This window comes from Physeter macrocephalus, chromosome 2 (assembly GCF_002837175.3).
Source record: "Physeter macrocephalus isolate SW-GA chromosome 2, ASM283717v5, whole genome shotgun sequence".
NCBI lineage: Eukaryota > Metazoa > Chordata > Mammalia > Artiodactyla > Physeteridae > Physeter > Physeter macrocephalus.
In genome coordinates this window covers 99,982,919-99,999,877 of record NC_041215.1, presented here as the reverse complement: position 1 = coordinate 99,999,877, position 16,959 = coordinate 99,982,919, and positions in this window count along the sequence as shown.

Sequence of the window (16,959 nt, the reverse complement as noted above, 5' to 3'; positions counted from 1 at the left end):
TCTCTGTTTGCTTGTTCTTTAATTCTTCTAGGTCTTTGTTAAACATTTCTTGCATTTTCTCGATCTTTGCCTCCATTCTTTTTCCGAGGTCCTGGATCATCTTCACTATCATTTTTCTGAATTCTTTTTCTGGAAGGTTGCCTATCTCCACTTCATTTAGTTGCTTTTCTGGGGTTTTATCTTGTTCCTTCATCTGGTACGTAGCCCTCTGCCTTTTCATCTTGTCTGTCTTTCTTTCACTACCCAGTATTTCTCTTTAGCCTGTTTTCCTCCTAGACACTGAAGTTACATGTATTATCTTTATTTGGACATAAGTATCCTCAAATGTAGAACAGCTCTAAGTAAAATGATGATCATATTCTCCCTTTCTTTATTACCTCCTCACCCAAATTTCCTGGATTCATGTTATCTCCCTTAGTTAACACAGCACTATTTACCCATACCTCACAGCTGGAAATCTCTGGGTGTCATTCTAAAAATTTTATTTCCTTACTGCATGTCTGTTTATTAATTATTAATTTCTATCAGTGATATTTCTTTATATATTTTAGAGTCATTTCCTCTCGATTCTTACTGGTACACATTCTTTCATTTATATCTAGATTGTCTAGATCATCCAGAAAAGTGTCAGCAAACTTTTTCTATAAAGAACCAGTTGCTCAATATTTTAAAAGCTTTGCATGCCAGACAGTGCCTTGTAACAACTACTTAATTCTGCTCTTGGAGTATGAAATACGCAAAGGAATGGGTACTGTTTCCACCATCTTGTAACTATGAAGGAACTGACAAGGGAATCCTGGAGCTGCTGGCCGTGACGTTATTGTCCCACTGAAGCCACTGAAGCAACGGCAGCAGTCATCTCCTTGACTTTTCAGTATGTGAGTTTTTTAAATGTCCTATTTGTTTAATCCACTCTGTTTCGGGTTTTCTGTTATTTGCAGCTAAAAGCATCTTAATTGACACAATCATCAACGTTTTCCAAACTCACGTTTCTCATAATGTTATTAGGTGTGTGGCAAAGAAAGAAAGCACGTATACCCATTTATGTTTTAGAAACACTACGTTCAGCAGTGTTAGACATGTATTTTTACGGCAGGATTGCTTGGGGACTTTACACTGGGAACCTCCAAGTGAGGAACCTAATGTGTATCGTGTTTTATAACTACTTTGACCAAGCTAACATCTCTCTGGATAGTTATCCATGGACACTTACTTGGAAAACATTGTACTAGTGCCAAAGCAATATAGTCCAAAGATCTTGAAAGATCTGGCTTATCCAGGAATAGAATTCAAGTTATTTTGTGGGAACCAGCTCTTATACTGGAGAAGGAATTTGAAAGGGCATGTTCCTAATTCTTGATCCAAGTAAGACCATTTTCAATAGCCCTCTTTTTAGCACTGTGAGGTTTGCACCTTTATTAGAAATCATCATTAGGTTCTGATACAACACACTCTGATTCTCAGTATCTTTGAAACCAGGTAGAGTTATGTAGAGGCCTTCCTGGTGGCAGAACCCCCAGTGTGGCCCTTGCTTACTGGTGATTAGTGAAGAAAAACTGTGGAAATATACTGTGGCTTCCCAGGCCATCCATGAGTAGAGAGAGAAAGAAACAAGCTCCAGCATTTGATGACTGGCAAAGCTAAGGAGTGCAGAAACAAAGATAGGGCAGTCAGGCAGAGAAAAAACCATAACTTAATAAATCAGCCCCAAGGACTCCCAGTTCTCTCTCAAAGGCAAAGATAAAGTCTAATGCAGTCAGTTTTCCTGCAGAAACCATACCCCAACCAGACAGAGAGTGGTGATAAGCATGTAGCTCCCCAATTGGCTGGAGCCTGAAAATTGATAATGTTAACCCCTGTGACCTCATCTGGCTACCTTACCACCCACCATCAGAAAATTGTACAGGAGCTGATCACATTCCCCAGAGCTGTCTCCCTCACTTTTTCTTTAAAAATTCTTCCTCAGTAGCCATTGGGGAGTTTGGGTCTTTTGAGCATTAGCTGCCTGTGCTCCTTGCTTGGTTCCTTGCGAGAAACACTGTACTTTCCTTCACCACGATTTGGTGTCAATAGATTGGCTTTGCTGTGCGTCAGGCCAGCAGACCTAAGTTTGGTTTGGCAACACCTTGAAGGTGTTTTCTTGATTGGAAGTCATTATTAGTATGGCTTTCTGCTGAGGACTCTTAGCCTGGCCATGCCTTGCTTGGCTTCCAGAACCAGCAGTCTGCACTCTCAGTGCTCCTTCATCTCTATCAATTTAACTCTTTTGTAATATATTCCTCACCTAAAGGCAAAGGCCTTATATTAGCTATCTCCCCAGAAGCACAACCAGTAGTATACAGATACATATATAAAAGGAGACTTATTATAGAAAATGGCTCATGTGATTTTGGATGCTGAGAGCCTCCACCATCTGCATCTGTGAGCTGAAGAACTAGGAAAGCTCATGGTGTAATTCCAGTCCACGTCTGAAGGCCTGAAAACCAGAGGAGCTGATAGTATAAATCCCAGTCCAAGTCTGAAGCCCAGAAAACAAGGAGGGTCAATGTTGAGGGCAGGAGAAGATGGATGTCCCAGCTCAAGCAAAGAGAGCAAACTGTCCCTTCCTCTGCCTTTTTGTTTTATTCAGGCCCTCGACTGATTAGATGATGCTCACCTGCATTGGTAAGGGTGATTTTTACTCAATCTACCAATTCAAATGCTAATCTCTTCCCGAAACATCCTCATAGACACACCCAGAAATAATGTTTTACCAGCTATCTGGGCATCCCTTAGCCCTGTCAAGCTGACACATGAAATTAACCATCATGGGTCTTTCCATATCTTCTGGATTTTTTCTTATTCATCAAAGCCTTCCTATAAGAATAGAGAAGTTCCAACATTTCCCCATATACGTAGTTTCCTCACTACACACACACACACACACACACACACACACACACACACACACACAATTTCCTATCTTATTATTATATAGAAAAGTAAAAGTTTTACTAACAGAAAGCAAATAGGTCTTCTAGCTCATTGAAATAGATTAAGTCTTTTCCTCTAAATATTTTACTAAGGAAACTGTTCAACAATCTCTCTAATGCACAAGGGTAGGTGCAAGTGTAGTCAGCATCAAATGAATAATCTCTCACATTTAGGTCCTATGCCAACTCTATGCTGTGGTCAACTTTCAGAATAAGCAAAAAAAGGGATTGTTTTATAATTAGTTGGAAGGATTCTGCCCTCTTTGGTTCACCACTGGAATTTAAATTTAGTGATTGTAATACTTTGAAAGGCCAAAAGAAAGATATGTACTAATTATACCAATATTTCTAGCCAGATGGTAAAATGCAAGTGGGTCACCAATTAAAGATACAATTGTAGGTTGTAGAGTCACTCTGGTTATACTGAATAGTAAACAAATGGATGCAAAATGTATGTGGAGAAAATTATAAGATAGTATTATTGAACAAAGAAAACAATAGATTCCCCATGTCACAGAAGGCATATTACAGACTTATTTTCCCCTATAAATTAATCATCATGAATAAATTTATGAGGCTTTCCTGATTATAATTGAATTAACTGCCTATATAGTCATACAAAAAATTTTAGAGATGAAACATTGAGATTTATTTGTTTCTTCCTTTGAAAGTGTTGTTAGCCCAATTTATTAAGAACGTGATTGGTTTTTTAATTGGGATTTGCACAAAAAGGCTTCTGAAATAAATGAATATTTAAGTAATCACAGACTAAAGACCATTGAAAACAAGTTATAAAGGGAGAAAAAGAGCTGTGCCGTTTATTTAGAGGCCTTTTTGGCCGCTTTAACCTGCACGAACATCAATTACTTCTTTCTTTGACAAAACAGCGGTAATCAGCTGTTTGCTTCTTTGATTAGTTCTGGTCCTAATTCATTTAATACTAATGATTAAGCATGGGATACTGCAAATAAACCTGTCTCCTTTCTTCCCAGAAATAGAATAATCACAATGGCCAATGGCTGGGGCCACTTATATCATTAAATTTGTATGAGATTTAATTACTTTGGCTTTGCCCCCGTGTCCCAAACAACATGCACAAATAGTCCCACAACATTGTATCTAATTATCAGTTTAATTTTGGAAGGTCTTTATGGTATGTGTTTATAGAATGGGTGTGTGTGTCTGTATAAAAAATATCACCTGTGGGTATGTCTATTCAGGGATATGTAAGATATAAATTAAAGGAGGAAGAATGCAGTGTACTAAGCCCCATTATGAATCAGGAATTATATTTGGCTCTTTTATTCATGCTGTTTTCATTGAATCTTCACAACTCTGCAAATTGAGTACAGTTGACCCTCTGTATCCACTGGTTCTGCATCCATGGATGCAACCAACAGCAGCTGGAAAATATTTGAAAAAAAAATCCAGAAATTTCCCAAAAGCAGAATTTGAATTTGTGTTGTGACAATTGTATTAGGTACTACAAGTAATCTAGAGATGATTTAAAGTATACTGGAGGCTGTGCATAGGTTATCTGCATATATGACATTTTTTATAGGGCCTCAGCCATCTGCAGATTTTGCTGTTCTCAGGGTTCCTAGAACCAATCCTTCATAGATACTGAGGGTTGACTGTATTATCTTCATTTTGTAGGTGAGGAAACTGAGTCTCAAAAAAGTTAAGCAGGGACTTCTCTGGCGGTTCAGTGGTTAAGACTCTGCACTTCCAATGCAGGGGGCGAGGGTTCAATTCCTGGTCGGGGAACTAAGATCCCACAGGCTGCATGGTGGGGCAAAAAAAAAAAAAAAAAAAAGGTTAAGCAATTTTTCAAAGTTACCTAGTTACCATATGTGGGGATTTGAGCTCAAGTTTACCTGACTTCAAATGCCTTCTTTGCCCTTTCTATCACAACAGATTTGAATTAAATTTTCCAGGATTAAATTTTACGAAACAAGAGAAAGTGATTAGAATCTGTATTATTTAAGAAAATGTTTGGGTTACATTTTAATTTATACATGCTTGATTAAAAACTAAAAATGTATCATAAAGTCAATTAAACAGGATTGAATCATCTAAATGGCAATATTTACAGCATTACAGAATGTAGTGTTGCTAAATAGGAAAGAGAGACATGAATAATTCACTAGTGTTTCCTAGTTAGCCATTTGTACCATGCAAATAGGTATTGTACAGAGTACCTGTATTCACACACAATTTGTTATACATGGAACAGAAATTGGTACAAAATTTCATAATTCTTTATCTATAACATCTGAGAAACCTCTTGTTAAATAGCCTTCCTAAGAAGACCTTCTTCAGGCAGAATGGGCTGTGAGGCACCAAGTGCCTGATTCACCGAAGGAACCAAAAGATCTCCAGAGAGAGGTGAGACAAGGGGCTGGAGAGTTGGGCAGAGGCTGTGTCAACCAGTTTGGCTTTTACATTAAGGTCATGGGATGCCAGTGAAGAGTTTTCAATGAGAGTTTCACATAATTGTAATTTGTGTTTTTCATTGTTTGGACACTGTGGAGGCTATCTGAAAGGGGGTAAATCTGAAGGCTGAGACCCACTTAGGAGGATTATCTCAGTCGTCCTGGCAAGAGGTGGTGATGGCTGAGGAAGCTGAGAGAAAGGGACAGATTCAAGTGAGATTTGAGAGAACTGATAGAGTTCCCTAATTACTTGAGTGTGTAAGATGATGGAGCATATAAAGGATGATTCTCAAGGTTTTCTTTTGAGTAGCCATTTCAGCGGTTGTCAATTTAGTAATATAGGGAACAGCAGAGGAGGCGCATGTTTGAGAGAAAGACGAGTTCACCTGTGATGTGTTGTCTGTGATGCCGGCTTTTGGTTATGTGGATTTGGCTCAATGGTGTGGCCAGCCTTGAAGCTACAAATCAAGGTGGGTTGCCCTGCCAGAGTGGTGGTAGGTAAAATCTCTCTCTACTTCTGTAAGCACCTCATTTCCTTCTTTCCTCTCTGCCCCCTTCCCAGTTTCTTTAGGCTTTGTACTCAGGTTCTGTCCCGCTTATGAAAACCTTGTCTCAGAAAGCATCTGAAATATATTCATGCAAAAATGAAAATGACTAATATAAGCTTTAAAAGTCACCCCTAGAGGCAGATTATATTTTCTGAAAAATAACCACAGAAATATTTATGATCCCTCACGTTCTTCCACAACCTGGCCCCTCCCCTGGCCACATCCCCACTGTGTGACTATGCAAGTGGGTGTCATTTGTGGGCTGTCCAAAATGCCTGTGAAAACTAAACAAATACACAAATGCCATCTAAGTTAAACTGGCTAAACTACATTTATTCTTAGAATGGTTAGAAGTGGAAATAACCTCACTATATGTGAGATTTGTAGAGTTTTTGTCAAAATGATAGCAAATGTAAATTTTATTCCAGTTTCTGGATACAGAAAGTTCACATTTACTTTGAACTTAAAGTAAACCCTCTGTGAATTAGATTAATTTCTCTCAAAAATAATTCTTTACTTTCACTCAGGATGCATAGTAAACCCAGTTCTTAAAAAGGCAGGCATTTATAAGTCAACCCTCTGAGTAGAAACTTTAGTAATTATCTCCTGTGGCTATAAGAACATCTCAAACACGTTTAAAGAAATTTGATACCAAACGGTGCTTTGCAGCCAGGAAAACTGTCTTGCTAAGAACATGGTGGGTCCTTATTGATACATTTTAACTATGAAAAATGAGCCAATGTCTGAACATTTCCCACAATGTTCTGAGTACTCTTTTTAAGTAACAGCTTTATTGAAACGTAATTTGCATACCAAATAGTTCACCTATTTAAAGTGTACAATTCAATGGTTTTTAATATATTTACAGAATTGTACAACCATCACCACTATCTAATTCCAGAACATTTTCATCTCCCCACAAAGAAAACCCAAACTTCTCAGCTCTAGGCAACCACTAAACTACTTGTGTCTCCATGGCTTTGCCTAGTCTATACATTTCATATAAATGGAATCATAAAATAAGTAATCTTTTGTGACTAGCTTCTTTCACTTAGCATCATGTTTTCAAGGTTCATCCATATAGTTGTATATATCAGCACTGCATTCCTTTTTATTGCTGAATAATATTCTGCTGTATGGATATATCACATTTTGTTTACCCATTCATCAGTTATTGAACATTTAGGTTGTTTTTACTCTGGCTGTTAAGAATAATGTTGCTGTGTACAAGTTTTTGTGTGGATATATGTTTTCATTTCTCTTGAGTGTATAACTAGGAGTAGAATTGCTGGGTCATATGGTTACTCTATGTTTAACCATTGAAGAACCACCATGTTTTCCAAAGTGACTACATCAAATTACATTCCCACCAGCAGTATGTGGGTTCCAATTTCTCCACATCCTCCCCTATACTTGTTATTGTCTTTTTGATAATTGCCATCCTAGTAGGTATAAAGTTAAATCTCTTTGTGGTTTTGATTTGCACTTCCCTGATGACTAATGATGTTGAGCATCTTGTCATGTGCTTACTGGCCACTGGTATATTTTCTTTGATGAAATGTCTATTCAGATCTTTTGCCCATTTAAAAATTGGGTTATTTATCTTCTATTAGTGATTTTAGGAGTTTTTTACATAATCTAGATACAAATGGGTCTCCTTAATTTCTGAGGAACTGCATCAAAGAAAATAAATATAAGATAAACCAAAATATTTTGTGTCAGCACCCAAAACTGACACACACACTTACATGTACAAATATATATAAGGTACAATTCTTTCATGGTTTAGCAAGAAAAGCTCCTCATTACTTGAAATTCAACAGAACACTCAAAGAGTGTACAAATGTACAAAAGAATGTGCAAAATGTACAATAACAGGAAACAGTTAAGCAAAATGACAATTGTGAAGCGTGCTTCATGACCTTGGATAATTCTATGATACACTACATGTAAACACCTGCGCACACATTCACACACACAGAGACAGTGTAATCTCACCCAGTTTAAAAAAATACATGTAGGAAAAAGTCAAGAAAAAATATGCCAGTATACTAATCATATCAGCACGTGGGCAGTGGAATGATAGGTGATATTTCCCCATGCTTTCCAGTTATCTACAACAAGCACGCATTTCTTTTGTAATCAGGCATTTGATGGGGGAGGGGCAGAGCTGCTTTAGCAATAACGCAAAAAATGTGCAACTAAAATAGTATACTGTCTTTAACAAATTCTGATGATTTTGGAAGTTCTTCATGGCACTTTATATCTTTTTGAGTAATGCTAGCAAGTTAGAGTCATCTTACCTGTAAAATCCCACAACCATTTATCTTGGACTTTATTCCTCCAAGAGTTTAAGATGCTTCTTGGAGGGTAGCTTGGCACACTGGAACATATTTCTTTGTTCATAAACAATACTTTACAGTATTAACACATTCCTCTACTTTGAAATGTCTGTTAAAACCTGATCAAGGGCAAGTTTTCTTTGCTTAGCTTTGTTTGTTTGCTTCATATATTTTTGAAAGAGGGGCCTATAAAGCTTTGAAAAACATATTTTGTACCACCATAACTCTATGCAGCTTCTTTTGTCTCAGAGGCCAGGGATATTCCCATGATGCAGGCAGGCCATGGGTCTCTGGCCACAGTTCTTGCAACTGCTATCATTTCAAGACAAACCACTAATTGCTGAGGAATTCACTGGGAGCTAAAAAAGGACTTTTCTTCACTGTATACTCCTTGAGCTCTCCAGCAGATTTCTCTTGTCCTCAGGCCCCCACTTCTCATTATCCACGACAGTTCTCATTCCCTGCTCTCCACGTGAATGTATTTTAAGGGAAAACTGCTTCTGAAAAACAAAATGTTCTGGTGGGTTTGGATCCGCGGTGATAGAGCCATGTTGGCACCAAGCTGTGGACACATGTCCAGACTGCAGTTTGTAAATGTGATAGCAATTTTGCTAAAAATAAGGACTTTCTTTGCAACTTATAGAGGTATGGATAGAGGAGAAGCTGGAGTTGTCCTTTATTTTTCAAATGCCCTTTCATTTCCTGCTGTGTGCTGATGTTTCAAAGCCTCCACATGAATTAAAGTTCCAGTGAGATTTGCCATAGCGGTTTCTTGGGAATGTCCATAAATATTTTTTTGCTTTGGTTTTTGTTCTCAGCAGAAAGTGTTGCTTGTGATTATCCCTTTTCTAAATTATATCTCTTTTAAGATCTGAAAAAATAAGCTTTTGTGTTTCTCAGGAAGCAAACATTTTTTTTCTTTCCCCTGCCCTGCTCAGGACTGAGGGGTTTTACTTTAAGAACATGGAGCTAGAGTTTTCAATTACTGATTTGACGCAAAGGCAACAGTGAATTTACCAGCGTTGTCCTGGTTTAAGTCAACTTTTCTTACATTTTTCCTGTAAGTGATCATTGTTTTAGCAGGTTAATTATTTTACCAGATAAAGCGGTCACTCTTCCCCATGCTCAGGTTCTGAATAAATCAGGCCCTTCCTTGCGTTGGGACACTCATCGCCCGGCTTCAGCAACGTTTACCAATTCACTCGGCCACTTTCATCCATCCAGGGACTGAAGAGTTTGGTAACATTTAAACAACCTTAAAAAAGAGAAAAAAAATCATGAAATTCAAAGAGGACCCCTTGAAGCCTAACTCCTGCTGGGCTCTGGGTCACAAAGCAGTGAGTGTATTACTCCCCAAGGCTTGGCAATATTAACTATGGTGAATGGGGCCTCTTCTTCCACTGCTTTTTTTTTTTTTAAACAAAAGGATTCCATTAAGGCAAACACACACACACACACACACACACACACACACACACACACACACACACAAAGCAGGAATGCAAGGGTATTTCCACGTTCAATTCCTTTCCAAGGACTGCACTTTTTTTTATTCCCTGGGGAACCTGAGCAACATGGAGGAAGTGGGCGATTGTTGACTGATTTTGCTGTTTGTCATCCCTCCTCTGGTTTAGCCACAGAGGACTCAGCAGGAAGCTTCGGATGTACCAATCACATGACGAACCTATGGCTGGGAATTATAGCTTAAGTTTCTTGAGTACTTATTTGCCACGTGTAATGCAAATTCTGCTTTTAGCACTCTTTTCTCATTTAAATCTCACAGCCACTGGAAGGGGTAGATATTGCATGTTCTTGTTATCCCTATTTTGCTGGAGTTAAGTGAGTTGGCCAAGGTTACACAGCCTATGAGGGGCAGCGGCAGGAATTTAGTGCAGGCCTCCCCGGATACCAATGAGTGTTGGCTTTCTACCCCTATTATTTTGGACTTGACTACAAAGTACCTACATCTGTCAGCTCTTCCTATTATTTCCATGTGCTTCCCATGGACAGGAGTGCAAGTTTGCAAATCTCAGCTCTCCACTGAAATAGTGCACAACCACTATATTATATAAAATGTCTATGTGTTTACAGTGTCTTCAACAAATATTCCATTCTATATTACTTGACACTAAATTGATAAAAACTAGTGAAGTATAAATTTTAATAAAGTTACTCTCACAGTGATTATAAGGTGAATGCCAATATCTATTTGCTTTAATAACATTTAGAAATTTATACAAGTTTAAGAAGCATTACATTATAGTTCATATGTTTTTAAAAATTATATTATAGTTTATAATTTTTATTAAAGTGGTAAATGCATTCACCATAGAAAATACAGAAAAACAAAAAATTTTTAAAAATTTACAAATCAAATTAGATCTCTTATTTAGGGATAACTGCTGCTAATGATGATGACTCTTTTACTTAATATATCATAAATATATTCTTGCCACAAAATATTGTAACATATTTCATGGTTATATACTATATAATTGTATGGATATAGCATCTTTTATTTAATCAATCCCCTATTTTTGGACATTTAATTTTTTTAACTGTTCATTATTGAAAACAATACAGCAATTATCCTTGAAGGCAAATCTTTGCGTGCGTTCATAAGTATTTCCTTTGAAGATAATTTCTTAAAAGTAGAATAGCAAGGTCAAAGGATACATAAAATATCAGGGTTTTTTTCCTTCTGGAAAAATTGTACTAATATTTTAAGGCCTAATAGCTAAGTGAGAGTTCCTGTTACTCCACCCTTGCCAACGTTGGTTGGTAATCAGTTGGTAATTGATTGGTAATCAATTTTCAAGAGATTACCAATTTTATAGGAGAAATATATTTTATTTTTCATTTCTTTTATCATTATGAGGCCAGGCATCTTTTTGTGGTTTATCAGCCATTTGTACTTCTCTTTTTATTACATTTTGAGAAGAACAATTAAAAAAAATTTGGTGCAGTCTGAGCAACATCAAATATTGTGATGATAGGTTAACAAAAAAGCTTTAGATTATTATTTGTTTTTGGAGTCTGCTTCCTTTATATAGATGCCACAGGCATAGAATTTGGGGTTTGGGTGGGGGGGTCGAACCTTAAAATTTGACACCTAGCTGTGGCTTTGGTCAGCTTGGTGGGCTTTTCTGATCTGGATGGACGTGCACATGGGCACTACATGAACATCTGAAAAACTGTGCAAACAAATAACTAATCAGACCCAAAGTAGACCTTTTCCTGACCTGACTCAAAACTAAAATGCTGAGTTGCCAGGTTATTTGTGGTTACAAAAATATTATTGACAAATAGTCTGGGGCTATCAAATTCAGTTCCATCTGTAACTGAATTAGAGACCCACATCCTTTTCTCCAAGGAGATTGGTGTACCAAACCTGTCTTTGACGTTGGATAGTATTAAACAGGATTTCAGCCAATGAACAAAGTTTCTATTTGGAAAGTGTCAAGGGTGATAAGCATGAAAGAGTAGTAATATCATTATTTTCTATCAAACCAACTTAATAATTCGACATGAACGGTGGGAAAATTTCTGCCAAACAAATACAAATGTTCTGTCCTGAGAAGGTGAGTTAGTTTTGTGGAATCTTAAAGGATTCAAAACAAATGCAAAACAAAATATTTCAGATGGTGGCAGTTATAGGTGGAGAGTCCCATGGAAATGTGCGTATGTTTCAGGATGGAAAAAAAAAAAAAGGACCTGTTTCTGAATGGCCAAGATAATGCCAGCTATTATTCCCCCGTGTGTGGTTGGTGTACTATCTAGAATTCGAAAATCATCATTTGAATTGGAATATCTGCTTTCATTCCTTCCCCAGCCCTCTGGGCTCGTGCAGGCTCACTCTTCAGTCAGGATTGCTGTTCCTCTGCCCTGAATTCCTCAAGGTACCAAACTTTTCATGTCCCACCTCCAACACTGAGTCTGGTACAGAGCAGTTGCTCACCAAGTGTGGATCATGGAATGAAAGCACAAACCTGCTGACACAGGCCAGAATAAAGCATTCAGGGAGGTGATCCTGGCATCATCACCTCCACTGTCAGGCAAGAAGACAGAGGCTGATAGAGTTGAGATTTATCCAAGGTTGCAGAGTTACGGACAGAGCCAAGACCTGAATTCACATCTCCTGGTCCTAGAATTATGTTCTTTCAACTGCAAAAGAAAACCAGCTTATGCATTTTTAAGCCTCTATTCAGTATCATAAAAGTAGATTTATTAATATTATAAAGGTTATTTTTCCATTCTGTATTTATTTATAACTTCTCTCATTTCCCAGATAATTCAAAGCAACCGATGAATGTACAATGAGAGAGAGAGAAAAGATTATGTACTGGGAAAATATACACTAGAATTATAATAGCTAACATTTCATGAGTGCTATGTGCCAGGAATTGTTCTAAGTGCTTTACATAGGTTGATTCATTTAATACACACAATGACTCTGTGAGGTAGGTACGACTGTTTTACAATTTTACAATCGTAGGAAATGAAACACAGAGAATTCCAGTAACTTTCTCAGGTCACAAAGCTAGTATGTGGTGAAGCCTGGCTATAAACCTAAGTAGTCGTGGCCTTCAGAGCCCTGCTCAAGGGACCGAGCTATCCCGCCTTCTAGGTATCCTTGAGGTCTGTACTTCTCCGACTTCCATCTTCAGATCCTTGCCCTGGGAAGCCATGCCTCTACACCTACCCTCACACATGGTTCTGAGAACCAAACTCTAGGCCCCTCTCTCAGACTTATTACACTTCTACTTTGATATGTACATATTTATTGAGATCAGCGTTTGATAAGATTTTTTTAGTTCTCAGGAGGAGGCTTGATCCATTTTAAGTCTAGGCTCAAATTTTGAGCTCCCTTATTTACTGGTCGTGTGATCTTGGGCAAGGCACCTATCTTCTTTGTGCCTCAGTTTCCTCATCTGTTGAATTTTGACAATACTAGTAACTATCATATGTTTAGTGTGAGCATTAAATCTGACTATGGATGAAAAGCACTTAACACAGTACTTGGCACATAGTAATAATTGATACTAGCTATTATAATTAATTATAAGAAAATATAACATTTTTAGATCTTTACAGTTAGGCCCCAGTGTGGTCACTTTCTCAGAGAAGAATTGGAATCATCAGGATTAAGAAAATAAAATCAGGTCTACATAATGTAGCCACTAACTGTTTGCAGGTTAGTGTTAATTAAACCCAAGCTTTTGGTTCAATTGCCTGACTTAAATTTGGTAATTCTAGCTCATCCAGCCTCAGGTATAATTTGTCTTTTGAATTTTTATATCTACAGCCTTTCTAGATTTGTTTATTTGTTTAAAAATTTAAAGTATAGTGCTAATGATAGAAATTAGAAATTGTAGAAATGTATAAAGGGAAAAAAGTCATTTATAATCTCATCTGCTAACAAAGTTAAGAAATGGATAAATCATAATTCTCCGTTGTGGCACACTGTTGTCATGGGCTCAGGCATGGACATCTTTTATTTTGTTTATTCATTACTATATAACATAATGAATAGCAAAAGACCCCGTGCCCTGTCAGGAAGTAGAATGCTACCAGTAACTGACCCCTATCTACTTGTTTTTTCCCTGTTCCTCCTAACCCTGTGCCTCCCTGCCAGAGATAACTACTGTCCCACATTTTTGTGTTTATCACCACTCCTTTTCTTAATTTTGTCATGCACACACATGCACATGTATACATATGTGTATCTAAATAATGTAATATTTTGTTTAGCTTGTTTTGGTATATTTATTAAGATTCATCCATGTTGGCTTATATGACTCAAGTCCACTCATTTAAAAATTTTATAATATTTTATCATGCGCCTATACCAAAACTTATTTATCCTTTCTTTTGTAATGGACATTGGGAGATATATTTCTTTCAGTCTTTAAAAAAATATGTTTTTTAATGTTGTTATGATCAAATGCTGAACGCAATTTTGCTTCTACCTTCTGCCCACCTCTGTACTTGTCATTATATTTAAGAATTTTCTCATTTTATTATAAATTTTAGAGACAGTAACATCTTCTTCAGTGGATATATCATAATTTACTTAACCATCTTGCTATTATCAGGCATTTAGGTTGTATCTCATCTTGGCTAACATAATTACCATGTAAACAAATATTATTGAACATAAATATGTTTTGTGAATTTTGTGTTATTTCCTGAGAATGATTTCCAGAAGCAGAACCCCTGAGTCAAATACCCAAACATTGTAGGACTCTTGTATATATGGCCAAATTAGTTTCCAATGCATTGGACTAATTAAAAATCTACCAGCAATGATTCAGAGTACCATAGAAATACCAAATTAAAATCTGGGTATTCAGAGGATAGAACCTGTCCAGACATGCTTGGCAACAATAAATTGGTCTGGGAAAACTAAATGCAAAAGAGAAATACACTTAACAATCATCAATGAAGTCTTTACATTGACTCCTTTTAGGAAATGTTGAAACAAGAACAATTTTAGATGTCAAGTATTAAAACAAGAAAACCTGGATCATTACTATTTTAGCTGTACTATGTCAAATATATGACTGTTTAGAATCATCCAGATAAATGAACAACATTTTCTATTTTTCTTTCTGGATGTTTGATCAGTTTAAGTAGAACCAGAATTAAATCAACATACCACCGCAATGCAAATTGTTTTGGGAATTTTTGAGTTTCATGCTTTGCATTTACCATAAATTAGCCTCCTACTTCCCTTTATGTACTTCAGGATTTTGTGTTCTTGAAGGCATTCTTCCGTTTACTTTGCATCATGAAATCTACAATGTCCCATCTTTAAATAACTACCTAACTTCACTGAAACCCTGTCACCTCTAAAAGGATTCAGATGAGGGAATTTTTGTTCCCTTGGTGTAGAAACGCCTACTGTTCTATAGATTATTGAAAAAACATCTCAGTCTCCATTGCAGTGCCAACCAACAAAGCACAGTGGAATTTGCAGGCAACATCTCTCCTGAAGGGAATCCTAACAAATTTAACATGAAGTTTAGTACTGACTATATCTGTATGCAAGAACTGATGGAATCATTTTGTTCCATTATATCCAAAATCAATAACAACAAAGTGAGTAAATAGTGATTAGAAAAGCCCAATAGCCAAAACATAATATATGCCTTTTTGTCTAGAATTGTTGTAATATATGCCTTTTTGTCTAGAATTGTTGTAACACAGTGTCCAATACGTGTTTTTTGTTTTTTTGTTTTGCGGTACATGGGCCTCTCACTGTCGTGGCCTCTCCCGTTGCAGAGCACAGGCTCCGGACGCGCAGGCTCAGCGGCCATGGCTCACGGGCCCAGCCGCTCCGCGGCATGTGGGATCCTCCCAGACCAGGGCACGAACCCGTGTCCCCTGCATCGGCAGGCAGACTCTCAACCACTGCGCCACCAGGGAAGCCCCCATACGTGTTTTTAAAAGAAGGTGTTGGTTCAGAGAAAGGTCAAAATAATTATAGAAACAGATAAAAGCCATTCAAAATATTCGTCTCCGGCTAGGGAAAGCCAAAAGATCTTGCTTCCAAATCAACTCTTTGAAATCCCAAGTTTTTTCACTAGTTCATGACTGTTGGATCATAATTTATAAAGTTTTTATTTTTTCTTTTGGTATCTTTCCCACAGACACACTTTTCACTTTGCCCTATGTTTTCATCCACCCCTTGGTATAGGTTTGAATGCTGCTTGTGTCATTTAATTTTACATCAAAAAGAATGTTTTTGAAATATAATATAAAATTCTCCTGTAGTTTATATCATGGATCAGGCCACTTTTCCTAAATTGTTTTTATTTCCTTTTAAAATATCATTAGACGACTAGTCTTTGCCATTGCTTAACCTTTTCCTCGGAGGAATTTATGTATTAGCAATGGTTTTCCTCTCTGTGCTTGAATTTCTTCACCTATAAAATGTAGATTAAAAACAGTACCACTTCCGACTTCCCTGGTGGCGCAGTGGTTGCGCGTCCGCCTGCCGATGCAGGGGAACCGGGTTCACGCCCCGGTCTGGGAGGATCCCACATGCCGCGGAGCGGCTGGGCCCGTGAGCCATGGCCGCTGAGCCTGCGCGTCCGGAACCTGTGCTCCGCAACGGGAGAGGCCACAACAGAGGGAGGCCCGCATACCAAAAAAAAAAAAAAAAAAACAACAAAACAGTACCACTTCATATAGCTAAGGTTGAATGAGTTACATCAAGTCCTCAGTGTAATGACAGGCTCAGAGAAAATGTTATATGAGTTAGTATTTTTATTTTTAGTCCACCTAATACAAATATCTATGCTAACGAAATCTCCAGTAGGTTCTAAATACTTCCCGACTGTTGAGAAGCAAACAATCAGAAAATAATACCATTGGAGGCACAAAATAACAATTATTGACCCTTGATTCATAAACATTTATTTAGTAGTTACTCTAAGCAAAGAAAAATATTAAATAAATGAATGTGCTTCCAGGTCAGAAAATTTTGAGCAAAGAGAGTGAGGGTTACAGACATTTGCACACTTCACCGGAAGGACAGCCCTCCTCTATTTTGGAAGGTTTTTCTCTCTAATACAGTTGTCTGCTCAAAGGGGACCTTGGGGAGGGAATGTAGGATGTGTATGTTTGCTACACACATCACCTACCATCCCTCTTCTCC